Consider the following 19,036-nt stretch of genomic DNA (forward strand, 5'->3'; position numbering starts at 1 on the left):
CAGATTCCTGGCATCACATCAAGAACTTGGATAACTTCTTCACTAAGATATCCTTTTACATGAATGGCAGTAATCTGACCGGCCTACAGGACCCTTAGCGGGGCTCCTCCGGCCATCATCCCTCTCCGATGCTGAGGGGGAATTTACTAAGCGTCCGTTTTGGGTTTTGGGGGGATTTTTCGTCCGTTCTGCAAACCGGACATTTACTAAAGGCAAACCTGACAGAAAAATGACCAAATAAAACACTGTGAGAACACAGCGTCGGGGTTCCCCCTATTTGTCTATAACCAGCCGGGGGGGGGGGGGGGGGGGTTGATGCTATATCAGGGGAAACGCACTTTGGCGTTAGCCTGCCATAGGGGCAACCAACTGGTCAGACCAGGCCTGGTTATCCTCAGAAAAAATCATGTCCCCCCCCCCCCCCCCCCAAAGAACGCCCTGAGCTTGCTATTCCCTGCACCCCTGGCGGAGGTGTGTGCTGGAGTTAACGGTTAAAGAAGGGATAATAATGCTCAGTACAGGCGGACTATAGGTCCCAGCAAGCCTGCCCTGTAATGCCAGCATGCCTAGACATTAAGGTCTTACTGGCCCCAGTAGTCTATCTGTAAAGAGAATATTATAATGACCACAGGACGAGGAACCGTCTGTGCTAGTATTTTACTAAAAAAACTAAAACCAATTTGCATACTTACCAACCCTTCGGATGGTCTCCTCTGTGGTCCAAGCAGTCATCCAATGGTCTTGGTAAAATAACACACCACGAACAAGCCCACCAGACAAGGGGAGAAATTTACTAAGATGGGAGTTCTACTTAAGATTTGGGATGTTGCCCATAGCAACCAACCAGATTCCAGGTATTATCTTCTAGAAGGCGCTAGATAAATGAGAAGTAGAATCTGATTGGTTGCTATTGACAACATCCCATCTTAAATAGAACTCACATCTCAGTAAATTTACCCCACGGTGTTCAGTGCCTACTCGCGGACACTGCCATAGGAATGAATGGGGAAGCGCTGATTGGCTGAGAGTGTAGGAACGGTTGCTATGCTACCGATTGCTGGTGGCGGAAATGGGGTAGGTATAAAATACTTACCGGGATGTGTCAGGATTCTGACTGTCAAGGTTCCGACTGCCGGGATTTCGGAGTTTTCCGCATGTCCATTGCTTGCAATGGGGACTGAGCTATATTGGCACCTGATGATACTATGATATGCTATCCTTCAGGATAGCGTGATGCGTATTCCCCAGTACTGGCTATGTACTGCGCACGGACAGCCTCGCTTTCTTGCACGTGCGCTGTGCGGAACATGTTATAAAACATACTGGCTCTCCGGCCTGCGCAGTCACACTGATGTGCTCTGCAGAGCAGCCTGTGATGCACAGATGCGTATGACGCTGGCAGATGCACAGATGCTCCTCTATAATACCCTGCAGCGGTACTGCGTATACATCCTGCGAGCCGCGCCCTGGCGCCAGTGACTGCCATACATTCCTTGACCCCGTTCTGCACATCTATCACTTCCACCAGAAGAATGGCTTCGCCTGCATGGTGCTGTCCGACTTCTTTGAGCTTGTGTAAGTAGAAGCGGCTCACGCTGTGCATTACTCCTGATTGTAGCCTGATTCATGTTTGTAAGTAAAGCAGTAGAAGCAAGTAACTTTGTGTCTGCCATCGATGGGAAACAAGATGAACCATCGATGGTATGAAACTATGTTATGGCATACCATCGATGGTTTCTACCATCATTGTTTTAAACATATGCGCTGCAGATTCCTGAAAGCCAGCTTCTCTGTATAGTGAGCACTGCCCAGTGTGTGTGCGAGGTGGGGGGGGGGGGGGGGGGGGGGGGGGGGCAGGGATGGCTGGGAGGGTGAGGGGGCGGGGATGGCTGGGAGGGGCCAGGAGCTGGACTGCGGCAGGAGGCAGGCTGGTTGCGGTAGTTTATTTTTTTTTTTTACTTTTTCATTGGTTACTGTTCTTCTGCTAGACACCCCCCTGACCAACCCAATCACATATATATATATAATATACTTTCTGTGCAGGGTATATACTGGCTGCTTTTGCATGTAGCCCACCCAAATCTAACTCTGCACATGTCCCTCACCCGCAGTGCAGCGTGGCATTGCCCAGTTGCTTGCACACCTGAATCAGGTCTTCTGTCTGCTAGGGCGTGCAGCCACTATGGTATGTGCAGCAGACAAATGATAACTGGGATATTATTATTATATTATGGGAGAGATGCATGAAGCAGAGGAAAACGATAGTTAGTGTGCTCCAAAACTTCTAGATTGCAAGCTCTTGGGCTCATGCAGCACTAGGCCATACTCGGGGGCTGGTATATAATGTTTGTATTTTGTTTTGCCTTTGTGCAGCCAGTTCCTCTTCGTGGTCACATTCACCACCTTCCTGTTTCACTGTGTGGAGTATGATGTCCTGTTTGCCAATAAGCCCATCAACCACACCCATTCTGGTGCCAACCCTGACCGCAACAAGGTGACATTGGCGGATGCCATCCTGCCACCACAGGAGTGTGCACTCAGGTATGTCACTGAGTCTGCCAATCAGGAGAGTGTCTGTCATGATGTGATGTGGAGCGCAGGATGCATGCAAATGAGGAAAGGTGGGAGGACAGAGGGCGTGCAAATGAGCAAAGGTGGGAGGACAGAGGGCGTGCAAATGAGGAAAGGTGGGAGGACAGAGGGCGTGCAAATGAGGAAAGGTGGGAGGACAGGGGGCGTGCAAATGAGGAAAGGTGGGAGGACAGAGGGCGTGCAAATGAGGAAAGGTGGGAGGACAGAGGGCGTGCAAATGAGGAAAGGTGGGAGGACAGAGGGCGTGCAAATGAGGAAAGGTGGGAGGACAGAGGGCGTGCAAATGAGGAAAGGTGGGAGGACAGGGGGCGTGCAAATGAGGAAAGGTGGGAGGACAGAGGGCGTGCAAATGAGGAAAGGTGGGAGGACAGAGGGCGTGCAAATGAGGAAAGGTGGGAGGACAGGGGGCGTGCAAATGAGGAAAGGTGGGAGGACAGGGGGCGTGTAAATGAGGAAAGGTGGGAGGACAGGGGGCGTGCAAATGAGGAAAGGTGGGAGGACAGAGGGCGTGCAAATGAGGAAAGGTGGGAGGACAGAGGGCGTGCAAATGAGGAAAGGTGGGAGGACAGAGGGCGTGCAAATGAGGAAAGGTGGGAGGACAGGGGGCGTGCAAATGAGGAAAGGTGGGAGGACAGGGGGCGTGCAAATGAGCAAAGGTGGGAGGACAGAGGGCGTGCAAATGAGCAAAGGTGGGAGGACAGAGGGCGTGCAAATGAGGAAAGGTGGGAGGACAGAGGGCGTGCAAATGAGGAAAGGTGGGAGGACAGAGGGCGTGCAAATGAGCAAAGGTGGGAGGACAGAGGGCGTGCAAATGAGCAAAGGTGGGAGGACAGAGGGCGTGCAAATGAGGAAAGGTGGGAGGACAGAGGGCGTGCAAATGAGGAAAGGTGGGAGGACAGGGGGCGTGCAAATGAGGAAAGGTGGGAGGACAGGGGGCGTGCAAATGAGGAAAGGTGGGAGGACAGAGGGCGTGCAAATGAGGAAAGGTGGGAGGACAGGGGGCGTGCAAATGAGGAAAGGTGGGAGGACAGAGGGTGTGCAAATGAGGAAAGGTGGGAGGACAGGGGGCGTGCAAATGAGCAAAGGTGGGAGGACAGGGGGCGTGCAAATGAGCAAAGGTGGGAGGTCAGGGGGCGTGCAAATGAGCAAAGGTGGGAGGACGGGGCGTGCAAATGAGCAAAGGTTGGAGGACAGGGTGCGTGCAAATGAGCAAAGGTGGGAGGACAGGATGCGTTCAAATGAGCAAAGGTGGGAGGACAGGGCGCGTGCAAAGGTGGGAGGACAGGGTGCGTGCAAATGAGGAAAGGTGGGATGACTGGGCGTGCAAATGAGCAAAAGTGGGAGGACAGGGGGCGTGCAAATGAGGAAAGGTGGGAGCACAGGGGGCGTGCAAATGAGCAAAGGTGGGAGCACGGGGCGTGCAAATGAGCAAAGGTGGGAGGACAGGGGGCGTGCAAATGAGCAAAGGTGGGAGGACAGGGGGCGTGCAAATGAGCAAAGGTGGGAGCACGGGGCGTGCAAATGAGCAAAGGTGGGGGGACAGGGGGCATGCAAATGAGCAAAGGTAAGAGGACAGGGGGCATGCAATTGAGGAAAGGTGGGAGGAGAGGGGGCGTGCAAATGAGCACAGGTGGGAGGACAGGGAACGTGCAATTGAGGAAAGGTGGGAGGAGAGGGGGCGTGCAAATGAGGAAAGGTGGGATGACTGGGCGTGCAAATGAGCAAAGGTGGGATGACTGGGCGTGCAAATGAGCAAAGGTGGGAGGACAGGGGGCGTGCAAATGAGCAAAGGTGGGAGCACGGGGCGTGCAAATGAGCAAAGGTGGGAGCACGGGGCGTGCAAATGAGCAAAGGTGGGAGGACAGGGGCCGTGCAAATGAGGAAAGGTGGGAGGACAGGGAACGTGCAATTGAGGAAAGGTTTTAGGACAGGGGGCGTGCAAATGAGCAAAGGTGGGATGACTTGGCGTGCAAATGAGCAAAGGTGGGAGGACAGGGGGCGTGCAAATGAGCAAAGGTGGGAGGACAGGGGGCGTGCAAATGAGCAAAGGTGGGAGGACAGGGGGCGTGCAAATGAGCAGAGGTGGGAGGACGGGGCGTGCAAATGAGCAAAGGTGGGAGGACAGGGTGCGTGCAAATGAGCAAAGGTGGGAGGACAGGGTGCGTGCAAATGAGGAAAGGTGGGATGACTGGGCGTGCAAATGAGCAAAAGGGGGAGGACAGGGGGCGTGCAAATGAGGAAAGGTGGGAGCACAGGGGGCGTGCAAATGAGCAAAGGTGGGAGCACGGGGCGTGCAAATGAGCAAAGGTGGGAGGACAGGGGGCGTGCAAATGAGCAAAGGTGGGAGGACAGGGGGCGGGGAAATGAGCAAAGGTGGGAGGACAGGGGGCGTGCAAATGAGCAAAGGTGGGAGGACAGGGGGCGTGCAAATGAGCAAAGGTGGGAGCACGGGGCGTGCAAATGAGCAAAGGTGGGGGGACAGGGGGCTTGCAAATGAGCAAAGGTAGGAGGACAGGGGGCGTGCAATTGAGGAAAGGTGGGAGGAGAGGGGGCGTGCAAATGAGCACAGGTGGGAGGACAGGGAACGTGCAATTGAGGAAAGGTGGGAGGAGAGGGGGCGTGCAAATGAGGAAAGGTGGGATGACTGGGCGTGCAAATGAGCAAAGGTGGGATGACTGGGCGTGCAAATGAGCAAAGGTGGGAGGACAGGGGGCGTGCAAATGAGCAAAGGTGGGAGCACGGGGCGTGCAAATGAGCAAAGGTGGGAGCACGGGGCGTGCAAATGAGCAAAGGTGGGAGCACGGGGCGTGCAAATGAGCAAAGGTGGGAGGACAGGGGCCGTGCAAATGAGGAAAGGTTTTAGGACAGGGGGCGTGCAAATGAGCAAAGGTGGGATGACTGGGCGTGCAAATGAGCAAAGGTGGGAGGACAGGGGGCGTGCAAATGAGCAAAGGTGGGAGGACGGGGCGTGCAAATGAGGAAAGGTGGGAGGACAGGGGGCGTGCAAATGAGGAAAGGTGGGAGGACATGGGGCGTGCAAATGAGCAAAAGTGGGGGGATAGGGCGCGTACAAATGAGGAAAGGTATGAGGACAGGGGGCGTGCAAATGAGCAAAAGTGGGGGGATAGGGCGCGTACAAATGAGCAAAGGTGGGAGGACCAGTTGGAGGCATCCGCCGCAGATTTTGCAGTATGACATCACTGTGCAGATAGATACTTTTTGCAGCAGTGCAAACTCATAGTCCGCCGCCTCACGGGGAGTGTATTTTCGCTTTGCAAGTGTGCGAACGGCTTGGCAGCCGAGCTCTGCAAAAACATTTTGTGCAGTTTCTGAGTAGCTCTGGACTTACTCAGCCCGCTGCGATCACTTCAGTCTTTTTGGTCCCGGAATTGACGTCAGACACTCGCCCTGCAAACGCCTGGACACGCCTGTGTTTTCCCAAACACTCCCAGAAAACGGTCAGTTGCCACCCACAAATGCTTTCTTCCTGTCAGTCTCCTTGCGATCGGCTGTGCGAATGGATTCTTCGTTAAATCCATCACTCAGCAACGAATGGCTTTGTACTCGTACAAAGCGTCCTGCGCATTGCGGTGCATACGCATAAAACAGTTTTGCTGGAGTTTTGAGAGCTGCCCGCTGCCGCAGCGAAAAAACGGAAGCGAGCAATCAACTCGGAATGACCCCCATAGACAGTCTACATTGTATATATGGATATTAAGACAGTCTGCATTGTATATATGTATATTAGACAGTCTGCATTGTATATAGTATATTAGACAGTCTGCACTGTGTGTGACTGTATGTATGTGGAGACCAGGACTGCCTTGAGGACGCGGGTTGGGTAACAGTATAATAGAAGTCCTTCATTATGTTATACGTTATTTATGCTGGGCACATACTGGAGCGGCAGCAAACGTTAGCGATGGTTGGCCCCCGTACCAGCGCAGATTGACTGTACATATTAGAAGGACGTAAATGACATATTGGGGGTCATTCCGAGTTGATCGATACCTGCTTTTGTTCGCTGTGCAGCGATGAGGCAAAAAAAGTCACTTCTGTGCATGCGTATGCGCCGTAATGCGCACAGCGCGACGTACTATTAAAATGGAACGATGCAGTTTCACACAGGGTCTAGCGAAGCTTTTCGGTCGCACTGCTGGCCGCAGAGTGATTTGACAGGAAGTGGGCGTTTCTGGGTGTCAAGTGACCGTTTTCAGGGAGTGTCCAAAAAACCGCAGGCGTGCCAGGAAAAAACACAGGCATGGCTGGGCAAACGCAGGGCGTGTTCATAACGTCAAATCCGGAACTGAACAGTCTGAAGTGATCGCAAGCGCTGAGTAGGTCTGGAGCTACTCTGAAACTGCACAAAAACAATTTGCCTCCGCTCTGTGATCCTTTCGTTCGCACTTCTGCTAAGCTAAAATACACTCCCAGTGGGAGGCGGCATAGCGTTTGCACGGCTGCTAAAAACTGCTAGCGAGCGATCAACTCAGAATGACCACCATTGTTCCGCATAGAATTAGGTTACATAGCATTGTCATTCGGCTGGCCATGCGGCAGGGTCAAGCAATGACCGTCACTAGCGACCGCAGGAGGTCGCAAATCACCCGTACGCACTGAGCGATGTAGATGATTTGTCGATATGAAACAGCAAATCGTTCCGACATGGCTCCAGTGTGTACCCGGATTGTCACTTGTACCCCAGGCCACCATCGCTGCCAGTGGGACCTGCCACGCGGTAATACACACTCGCCGGTGCCGGGTCTGACGCGGGGGGAGCCACGTGACATGCCACCTTCTGCAGCATGTAATCGCTAGCGACATCCTCCGTCTGCCCCGCTGCTGGCCCGCAGGTGCGCATATATCAGGGGTACACACTAGATGATGTACCCGATATGTCGCTCTGGGAGACATACTGTCTCGTATGTACCAAGCTTTAGACAGTCCGCAGGTTGTGTCACTGTGTCCTTGTGTATTGAGTCTGCGTGGCGTGTGACCCTTTGCTATATGCGCAGGGATCCAGGCCAGTGGTTGGATCATCTTCCTGCTGGTTATGGCCGCCATCTTCTGGCTGTATCGCCTGGTAAAGATGTTCTGCAACCTGCTGAGTTACTGGGAGATTCGCAAGTTCTACGTCCGAGCGCTGAAGATCCCCCTCGGTAAATACATACATATATATACAGTATATGTAACATGCTCTGTGCAGTGTAATGGTTGTAGTGGGGGGAAAGGGGGGGCTGTCCCTGTGGGGAGCTCTGCCTGGATGTGGTGCAGAATATAATGTCTGTCCTCTCTTCCCATCCCTAACTGTGTGTGTGTGTGTGTCTCTCTCTCTCTCTCTCTCTCTCTCCCCACCCCCTCTCTCTCTCTCCACTTCTTTCTCTCCCTCTCTTTTCCCCTTACCCCCTCTCTCTCTCCTTCTCTCCCCCCTCTCTCTCCTTCTCTCTGTCTCTCTCTCCACCCTCTCTCTCTCTCTCTCTCTCATCTTCCCCACCCCCCTCTCTCTCTCTCTCTCCACTTCTTTTCTCTCCCTCTCTTTCCCCCTTACCCCCTCTCTCTCTCCTTCTCTCTGTTCTCTCTCTCCACCTCTCTCTCTCTCCACCTCTCTCTCTCTGCTTCTCCCTTTCTCTCTCTCTCTCTCTCTCTCTCTCTCTCTCTCCTTCTCTCTCCCCCTCCCTCTCTCTCCTTTCTTCTCCCCTCTCTCTCTCTCCCCCCCTCTCCTTCCTCCCCTCTCTCTCTCCCCCCCTCTCCTTCTCTCTCCTCTCTCTCTCCCCCCCTCTCCTTCTCTCTCCCCCTCCCTCTCTCCTTCTCTCTCCCCCTCCCTCTCTCCTCCCCCCTCTCTCTCTTCCTCTCCCTCTCTCCCTCTCCCCCCCCTCTCCCTCTCTCACCTCCCCTCTCTCTCCCCCTCTCCTTCCTCCCCTCTCTCCTTCTCTCTCTCCCCCTCTCTCTCTCTCCTTCCCCCCTCTCTCCCTCTCTCCTCTTCTCTCTCCCTCTCTCTCCCTCTCTCCTCCCCCTCCCCCTCTCTCTCCCCCCTCCTCTCTCTCCCCCTCTCTCCCCCCTCTCTCTCTCTCCTTCTCTCTCTCTCCTCCCTCCTTCTCTATCTCTCCCCCCCTCTCTCTCCCCCCCCTCTCTCTCCCCCCCCCTCTCTCTCTCCCCCCCTCTCCTTTCCGATCTCTCTCTCTCTCTGCTTCTCCCCCCCTCTCCCCCCCCCCCCCCCCCCCCCTCTCTCTCTCCCCCCATACCCTCCGCGGGGCAGGACGAGCTGTGTAACTACACCTGGCAGGAGGTGCAGGGGCGCCTGATTCTCGCTGCAGAGGGAGCAGCCCATGTGCGTGCACAAGAAGGAGCTGACTGAGCTGGACATCTACCATCGCATCCTGCGCTTTAAGAACTACATGGTGGCCATGGGTGAACAAGAGTCTTCTGCCGGTGTGCTTCCGCCTGCCGATGCTCGGGGAGGTCACCTTCCTCAGCCAGGGCCTCAAGTACAAACCTGGAGCTTCTCTTCTTCTGGGGGTCCCGGATCTCTCTTCCAGAACAAGTGGAACCTGCAGCCCAAGTACAAGCGCCAAGGTCAGAGACTGGAGCTGGCGGCGGAGCTGAGCCGGACCATCATCCTCCTGGGCCTGGCCAACCTCTTCCTCTGCCCCTTCATACTTGTCTGGCAGATCCTCTACGCCTTCTTCAGCTACACCGAGGTGATTAAAAGGGAACCCGGCAGCCTAGGCGCCCGGCGCTGGTCTCTCTATGGCCGCCTCTATTTGCGCCACTTCAATGAGCTGGCGCACGAGCTGCAGGCGCGTCTGAGCCGGGGCTACAAACCTGCTACTAAGTACATGAACTCCTTCGCCTCCCCGCTGCTGGCCATCGCTGCCAAGAACTTCGGCTTCTTCGCGGGGTCCCTGCTGGCGGTCCTCATTGCCCTGACCGTGTACGACGAAGACGTGCTGACCGTCCAGCATATCCTGACCACCATCACTGTCCTCGGGGTGATGGTCACAGTAGCCAGGTGGGTGACCCGTGTGGGTAACGACCAGTCATCGCAGGGTGCAAGCTGAGGCGCAGGGGATCCAGTTACAGACAGATGTATTATTGTGCTCCTATAATGCACCGTATAACGTGTAATATATATAATATAATAATGATAGTTCTGTATATAGCGCCTTTTCCCCAGTAGGGACATACAACATGCACACACATATACAACACGTGTACACACACACAACACACTAGGGTCCATTTTTAAATCAGCCAATTAGCCTGCAAATACGGGGAGAACAAATAAACTCCACACACAGGGTCCTGGTGGGAATTAAACCCAAGACCCCACCATGATGCCAGTGTGACACAGTTCTGCCTCTCTTCCTGCAGGTCTTTCATACCAGACGAGCACATGGTATGGTGCCCGGAGCAGCTGCTGCAGTGCGTCTTGGCGCACATACACTACATGCCTGACCACTGGCAGGGACACGCGCATAAGTCAGAGACCCGGGATGAGCTGGCACAGCTCTTCCAGTACAAGGCGGTAAGATGCCCAGATGTATGCCATGCACTGCCCAGCTTCACCTTGGGTCACCGAATGGGGCATGTATGCTGTGCGGCTGTATGACCTGGAGTCATGTTATATATCAGGTGTTGTATTGGGTGGCGGGTGTATTGGGTGTTGTATTGGATGGCGGGAGTATTGGGTGTTGTATTGGGTGGCGGGTGTATTGGGTGTTGTATTGGGTGGCGGGTGTATTGGGTGTTGTATTGGATGGCAGGAGTATTGGGTGTTGTATTGGGTGGCGGGTGTTTTGGGTGTTGTATTGGGTGGCGGGTGTTTTGGGTGTTGTATTGGGTGGCGGGTGTATTGGGTGTTGTATTGGATGGTGGGTGTATTGGGTGTTGTATTGGATGGTGGGTGTATTCGGTGTTGTATTGGATGGTGGGTGTATTCGGTGTTGTATTGGATGGCGGGTGTATTAGGTGGCGGGTGTTTTGGGTGTTGTATTGGGTGGCGGGTGTATTGGGTGTTGGATGGCGGGAGTATTGGGTGTTGTATTGGGTGGCGGATGTATTCGGTGTTGTATTGGATGGTGGGTGTATTGGGTGTTGTATTGGATGGCGGGTGTATTGGGTGTTGTATTGGGTGGCGGTTGTATTGGGTGTTGTATTAGGTGGCGGGTGTATTGTGTGTTGTATTGGATGGCGGATGCATTGGGTGTTGTATTGGATTGCGGGTGTATTGGATGGCGGGTGTATTGGGTGTTGTATTGGGTGGCGGGTGTATTGGGTGTCGTATTGGATTGTGGGTTTATTGGGTGTTGTATTGGATGGCGGGTGTATTGGGTGTTGTATTGGATGGCGGGTGTATTGGGTGTTGTATTGGATTGTGGGTGTATTGGGTGTTGTATTGGATTGCGGGTGTATTGGGTGTTGTATTGGATGGCGGATGTATTGGGTGGTGTATTGGGTGGCGGGTGTATTGGGTGTTGTATTGGATGGCGGGCATATTGGGTGTTGTATTGGGTGGCGGGTGTTTTGGGTGTTGTATTGGATGGCAGAAGTATTGGGTGTTGTATTGGATGGCGGGTGTATTGGGTGTTGTATTGGATGGTGGGTGTATTGGGTGGCGGGTGTATTGGGTGTTGTATTGGATGGCGGGTGATGACAGGTGTATTGGGTGTTGTATTGAATGGCGGGAGTATTGGGTGGCAGGTGTATTGGGTGTTGTATTGGATGGCGGGTGTATTGGGTGTTGTATTGGATGGGTGTTGTATTGGGTGTTGTATTGGATTGCGGGTGTATTGGGTGTTGTATTGGATGGCGGGTGTATTGGGTGTTGTATTGGATGGTGGGTGTATTGGGTGGCGGGTGTCGTATTGGATTGCGGGTTTATTGGGTGTTGTATTGGATGGCGGGTGTATTGGGTGTTGTATTGGATGGCGGATGTATTGAGTGTTGTATTGGATGGCGGGTGTATTGGGTGTTGTATTGGATGGCGGGTGTATTGGGTGTTGTATTGGATGGCGGGTGTATTGGGTGGTGTATTGGGTGGCGGGTGTATTGGGTGTTGTATTGGATGGCGGGCATATTGGGTGTTGTATTGGGTGGCGGGTGTTTTGGGTGTTGTATTGGATGGCAGATATATTGGGTGTTGTATTGGATGGCGGGTGTATTGGGTGTTGTATTGGATGGCGGGTTTATTGGGTGTTGTATTGGATGGCGGGTGATGACAGGTGTATTGGGTGTTGTATTGGGTGTTGTATTGGATGGCGGGTGTATTGGGTGTTGTATTGGATGGCGGGTGTATTGGGTGTTGTATTGGATGGGTGTTGTATTGGATGGCGGATGTATTGGGTGTTGTATTGGATGGCGGGTGTATTGGGTGTTGTATTGAATGGCGGGTGTATTGGGTGGCGGGTGTATTGGGTGTTGTATTGGATGGGTGTTGTATTGGGTGTTGTATTGGATGGCGGATGTATTGGGTGTTGTGTTGGATGGCGGGTGTATTGGGTGTTGTATTGGATGGCGGGTGTATTGGGTGTTGTATTGGATGGCAGGTGTATTGGGAGTTGTATTGCGTGTTGTGGAATGTTGTATTGGGTGGCGAGTGTCTTGGGTGTTGTGGCGGGTGTATTGAGTGTTGCGATGTATTGGGTGTTGTGGTGTGTTGTACTGGATGGCGGGTGTATTGGGTGTTGCATTGGATGGGTGTTGTATTGGGTGTTGTATTGGATGGCGGATGTATTGGGTGTTGTATTGGATGGCGGGTGTATTGGGTGTTGTATTGGATGGCGGGTGTATTGGGTGTTGTATTGCGTGTTGTGGCATGTTGTATTGGGTGGCGAGTGTCTTGGGTGTTGTGGCGGGTGTATTGAGTGTTGCGATGTATTGGGTGTTGTGGTGTGTTGTACTGGATGGCGGATGTATTGGGTGTTGTATTGGATGGCGGGTGTATTGGGTGTTGTATTGGATGGGTGTTGTATTGGATGGCGGATGTATTGGGTGTTGTATTGGATGGCGGGTGTATTGGGTGTTGTATTGGATGGCGGGTGTATTGGGTGTTGTATTGGATTGCGGGTGTATTGGATGGCGGGTGTATTGGGTGTTGTATTGGGTGGCGGGTGTATTGGGTGTCGTATTGGATTGTGGGTTTATTGGGTGTTGTATTGGATGGCGGGTGTATTGGGTGTTGTATTGGATGGCGGGTGTATTGGGTGTTGTATTGGATTGTGGGTGTATTGGGTGTTGTATTGGATTGCGGGTGATGACAGGTGTATTGGGTGTTGTATTGGGTGTTGTATTGGATGGCGGGTGTATTGGGTGTTGTATTGGATGGCGGGTTTATTGGGTGTTGTATTGGATGGCGGGTGATGACAGGTGTATTGGGTGTTGTATTGGGTGTTGTATTGGATGGCGGGTGTATTGGGTGTTGTATTGGATGGGTGTTGTATTGGATGGCGGATGTATTGGGTGTTGTATTGGATGGCGGGTGTATTGGGTGTTGGGCGGGTGTATTGGGTGTTGTATTGGATGGGTGTTGTATTGGGTGTTGTATTGGATGGCGGATGTATTGGGTGTTGTGTTGGATGGCGGGTGTATTGGGTGTTGTATTGGATGGCGGGTGTATTGGGTGTTGTATTGGATGGCAGGTGTATTGGGAGTTGTATTGCGTGTTGTGGCATGTTGTATTGGGTGGCGAGTGTCTTGGGTGTTGTGGCGGGTGTATTGAGTGTTGCGATGTATTGGGTGTTGTGGTGTGTTGTACTGGATGGTGGGTGTATTGGGTGCTGCATGGTGGGTGTATTGAGTATTGTGGTGTGTTTTATTGGGGGGCGGGTATATGGGGTATTGCGGTTGGATGGCGGGTGTATTGGGTGTTGTTTTGGATGGCGGGTGTATTGAGTGTTGTGGTATACTGTATTGGGTGTATGGAGTGTTGTGGTGTGTGGCATTGGGTGTTGTATTGGGTGGCGGATGTATTGGAAGTTGAATTGGATGATGGCTGTATTTGGTGTTAGGGTGTGTTGTTTTCAATGGCGAGTGTATTGGGTGTTGTATTGGGTAGCGAGTGTATTGAGTGTTGTGGTATATTGTATTGGGTGGCAGGTGTATTGGGTGTTGTGGTGTGTTGTATTGGGTGGCGGGTATATTGGGAGTTGTATTGGATGATGGCTGTATTGGATGTTGTGGTGTGTTGTATTGGATGGCAGGTGTATTGGGTGTTGTGGTGTGTTGTATTGGATGACGGCTGCATTGGGTGGTGTGGTGTGGGGTGTTGTATTGGGTATTGTGGTGTGTTGTATTGGATGACGGCTGCATTGGGTGTTGTGGTGTGTTACATTGGATGGCGGGTGTATTGGGAGTTGTATTGGATGACGGCTGTATTGGGTGTTGTGGTGTGTTGTATTGGATGTCGGGTGTATTGGGTGTTGTGGTGTGTTGTATTGGATGACGGCTGCATTGGGTGTTGTGGTGTGTTATATTGGATGGCGGGTGCATTGGGTGTTGTGGTGTGTTGTATTGGATGGCGGCTGTATTGGGTGTTGTGGTGTGTTGTATTGGATGGCGGGTGTATTGGGTATTGTGGTGTGTTATATTGGATGGCGGGTGTATTGTGTATTGTGGTGTGTTATATTGGATGGCGGGTGTATTAGGTGTTGTGGTGTGTTATATTGGATGGCGGGTGTATTAGGTGTTGTGGTGTGTTATATTGGATGGCGGGTGTATTGGGTATTGTGGTGTGTTGTATTGAATGGCGGTTGTATTGGGTGTTGTGGTGTGTTGTATTGGATGGCGGCTGTATTGGGTGTTGTGGTGTGTTGTATTGGATGACGGCTGCATTGGGTGTTGTGGTGTGTTGTATTGGATGGCGGGTGTTTTGGGTGTTGTGGTGTGTTGTATTGCATGGCGGGTGTATTGGGTGTTGTGGTGTGTTGTATTGCATGGCGGGTGTATTGGGTGTTGTGGTGTGTTGTTTAGGATGGTGGGTGTATTGGGTGTTGTGGTGTGTTGTATTGGATGGCGGGTGTATTGGGTGTTGTGGTGTGTTGTATTGGATGACGGCTGTATTGGGTATTGTGGTGTGTTGTATTGGATGGCGGGTGTATTGGGTGTTGTGGTGTGTTGTATTGGATGGCGGTTGTATTGGGTGTTGTGGTGTGTTGTATTGGATGGCGGCTGTATTGGGTGTTGTGGTGTGTTGTATTGGATGACGGCTGCATTGGGTGTTGTGGTGTGTTGTATTGGATGGCGGGTGTTTTGGGTGTTGTGGTGTGTTGTATTGCATGGCGGGTGTATTGGGTGTTGTGGTGTGTTGTATTGCATGGCGGGTGTATTGGGTGTTGTGGTGTGTTGTTTAGGATGGTGGGTGTATTGGGTGTTGTGGTGTGTTGTATTGGATGGCGGGTGTATTGGGTGTTGTGGTGTGTTGTATTGGATGACGGCTGTATTGGGTATTGTGGTGTGTTGTATTGGATGGCGGGTGTATTGGGTGTTGTGGTGTGTTGTATTGGATGGCGGCTGTATTGGGTGTTGTGGTGTGTTGTATTGGATGGCGGGTGTATTGGGTATTGTGGTGTGTTATATTGGATGGCGGGTGCATTGGGTGTTGTGGTGTGTTGTATTGGATGGCGGCTGTATTGGGTGTTGTGGTGTTGTATTGGATGGCGGCTGTATTGGGTGTTGTGGTGTGTTGTATTGGATGGCGGCTGTATTGGGTGTTGTGGTGTGTTGTATTGGATGGCGGGTGTATTGGGTGTTGTGGTGTGTTGTATTGGATGGCGGGTGTATTGGGTATTGTGGTGTGTTGTATTGGATGGCGGCTGTATTGGGTGTTGTGGTGTGTTGTATTGGATGGCGGGTGTATTGGGTATTGTGGTGTGTTGTATTGGATGGCGGGTGTATTGGGTGTTGTGGTGTGTTGTATTGGATGGCGGCTGTATTGGGTGTTGTGGTGTGTTGTATTGGATGACGGGTGGATTGGGTGTTGTGGTGTGTTGTATTGGATGGCGGGTGGATTGGGTATTGTGGTGTGTTATATTGGATGGCGGGTGTATTGGATGTTGTTGTGTGTTATATTGGATGGCGGGTGTATTGGATAGCGGGTGTATTGGGTGTTGTGGTGTATTGTATTGGGTGGTGTGTTGTCTTGGATGGCGGGTGTATTGGGTATTCTGGTGTGTTGTATTGGATGGCGGGTGTATTGGGTATTGTGGTGTGTTGTATTGGATGGCGGGTGTATTGGGTGTTGTGGTGTGTTGTATTGGATGGCGGGTGTATTGGGTGTTGTGGTGTGTTGTATTGGATGGCGGGTGTATTGGGTGTTGTGGTGTGTTGTATTGGATGGCGGGTGTATTGGGTGTTGTGGTGTGTTGTATTGGATGGCGGCTGTATTGGGTGTTGTGGTGTGTTGTATTGGATGGCGGCTGTATTGGGTGTTGTGGTGTGTTGTATTGGATGGCGGCTGTATTGGGTGTTGTGGTGTGTTATATTGGATGGCGGCTGTATTGGATGTTGTGGTGTGTTGTATTGATTGGCGGGTGTATTGGGTGTTGTGGTGTGTTGTATTGGATGGCGGGTGTATTGGGTGTTGTGGTGTGTTATATTGGATGGCGGGGGTGTTAGGGTTTATTTTATAGGTTAGGGTGATTACGGTTGTATTATATCCGCCTCTCTCCTGGTAGGTCTTTATCCTGGAAGAGCTTCTCAGCCCGGTCATTACACCATTCATCCTGATCTTCTCTCTGCGCCACAAATCCTTGGAGATCATCGACTTTTTCAGAAACTTTTCAGTGGAAGTTGTGGGAGTTGGAGATATCTGCTCATTTGCACAAATGGACATCCGGAAACATGGAAACCCACAGGTAGGGCAGAACAGTCTAGGTGGGGGTAGATGTGGGAGCTACATCAATGGCGGCTCTATGGCCGCTACGTGTTGAGGAGCTTAAGCGAACGCTGCAATGCCAGTCCACCTTCCTTTGCCCATTAATCTTCTCACCAGCCTTTTATGGGGTCTCTCCCAGGTATGCTATGGGGCCCAGCATTGCCTGGTTCTGACTCTGGTAAACATACAGCATCCACGTAGATGGGTAATTCATACATGTACACCCCTGAGACCCTCTGTCTTGTCCACAGTGGATGTCGGAGGGGCAGACCCATGCATCGGTGTACCAGCAGGCGGAGAATGGAAAGACTGAGCTATCTCTCATGCATTTCGCCATCACAAACCCGCACTGGCAGCCCCCGCTGGAGAGCTCAGTCTTCATAGGTCATGTGAAGGAGAAGGTTCAGCAGGACGCGGCCAACGCTCCCCCAGCCCAGCAAATTCTCTGTGATGCTCCGATCTGTAGCTCTATCCTGTCTAATGAGTCTGGAACTGCGGTCAGTATTCTACATGCTACAGCTGCTGTTACCCCTTATACCAGCTGTCTATCGCCTGCTGTCTAGCTGTTACTTCCGTATTTCAGCTGCTTTTACCCCTGATATAAACTGTCTGACCACAGCTGTTACTGTCTAACTCCTTCAGTTACTCCCTGATATCTGCTCTCTAAATCCCGCTGTTACTCCTCTATATCCTCTCTCTCATTCCTGCTGTTACTTCTCTACATCCTCTCTCTCTCACTCCTGCTGTTACTCCTCTGTATCCTCTCTCTCACTCCTGCTGTTACTCCTCTGTATCCTCTCTCTCACTCCTGCTGTTACTCCTCTGTATCCTCTCTCTCACTCCTGCTGTTACTTCTCTACATCCTCTCTCTCTCACTCCTGCTGTTACTCCTCTGTATCCTCTCTCTCACTCCTGCTGTTACTTCTCTACATCCTCTCTCTCTCACTCCTGCTGTTACTCCTCTGTATCCTCTCTCTCACTCCTGCTGTTACTCCCCTGTATCATCTCTCTCACTCCTGCTGTTACTCCCCTGTATCCTCTCTCTCACTCCTACTGTTACTCCTCTGTATCCTCTCTCTCACTCCTGCTGTTACTCCCCTGTATCCTCTCTCTCACTCCTGCTGTTACTCCCCTGTATCCTCTCTCTCACTCCTGCTGTTACTCCCCTGTATCCTCTCTCTCACTCCTGCTGTTACTCCCCTGTATCCTCTCTCTCACTCCTACTGTTACTCCTCTGTATCCTCTCTCTCACTCCCGCTTTTACTCCTCTGTATCCTCTCTCTCACTCCTGCTGTTACTCTCCTGTATCCTCTCTCTCACTCCTGCTGTTACTCCCCTGTATCCTCTCTCTCACTCCTGCTGTTACTCTCCTTTATCCTCCCTCCCGCTGTTACTCCCCTGTATCCTCTCTCTTACTCCTGCTGTTACCCTCCTGTATCCTCTCTCTTACTCCTGCTGTTACCCTCCTGTATCCTCTCTCTTACTCCTGCTGTTACCCTCCTGTATCATTCTCTCACTCCTGCTGTTACTCCCCTATATACTCTCTCTTCTGCTGTTACTCCTCTGTATCCTCTCTCTCTCATTCCTGCTATTACTTCTCTGTATCCTCTCTCTCATTCATGCTGTTACTCCCCTGTATCCTCTCTCTCACTCCTGCTGTTACTCCCCTGTATCATCTCTCTCACTCCTGCTGTTACTCCCCATGTATCCTCTCTCTCACTCCTGCTGTTACTCCCCTGTATCCTCTCTTACTCCTGATGTTACTGTCCGGTATCCTCTCTCTCACTCCTGCTGTTACTCCCCTGTATCCTCTCTCTCACTCCTGCTGTTACTCCCCATGTTTCTTTTTCATCCACTAGGGGTCACTGGAGTACTCTTGGGATATGGACGGGCGCAGCCGAACAAAGGCACTGAATATTTAAATTTAGGACTCTCCACCCCTCCATATCCCCGAGTACCTCAGTGTACGACCTCAGTGTTTTTTCGGTGCTCACAGCACTAACATCGGCTTGTGGGAAGATTCCCACATTTGGTGGAAGATTTTATTAAATTTTTCATTTTTACTTTTTATTTTTACACTTCCCTTCCCAGTTTCTAGAAAAACATGGGTCCGGGATGGTGCCGCTGCAAGGCAGCGCATGGCGTGTCGGTCCTCACAAAGAGCACCCTCACAGCCACAGGCAGCCCACTGTCTCCTGCAAAGAGCTGGACGGAGCTTACAGAAAAAGCCCCGTCACAGCCAGGAACAAGCTGGACGGAGCTTACAGAAAGAAGCCCCGTCACAGCCAGGAAGAAAGCCCCGTCACAGCCAGGAACAAGCTGGACGGAGCTTACAGGAAGAAGCCCTGTCATAGGCCTCACTACATGCGGCACGACGAGCAAGGTATGGTGGGGTGTCAGGGCGGTCAGCTCACGCTGCCGCCCTGCTGTGTGGGGAAAGTGCTCCTTTATTGATGGCCGCCGCTGATACATACTCCCGCCGCTGCTTACAGGTGCCGCCGCTGATTATCCAGCCACCGCTGTGCGAGGCCGCCCGAGCCAGCCACTCTACGCTGTCGCTATCTAGGGGAAACA

General features: G+C 52.1%; 1 pseudogene; it reads left to right on the forward strand.

Moving 5' to 3' along the window:
• LOC134928676 (autophagy-related protein 9A-like) overlaps positions 1-19,036 on the forward strand; it is a 179,556-nt pseudogene that overhangs the window by 33,436 nt on the left and 127,084 nt on the right.

Source organism: Pseudophryne corroboree, chromosome 5 (genome assembly GCF_028390025.1).
Source record: "Pseudophryne corroboree isolate aPseCor3 chromosome 5, aPseCor3.hap2, whole genome shotgun sequence".
Classification (NCBI taxonomy): domain Eukaryota; kingdom Metazoa; phylum Chordata; class Amphibia; order Anura; family Myobatrachidae; genus Pseudophryne; species Pseudophryne corroboree.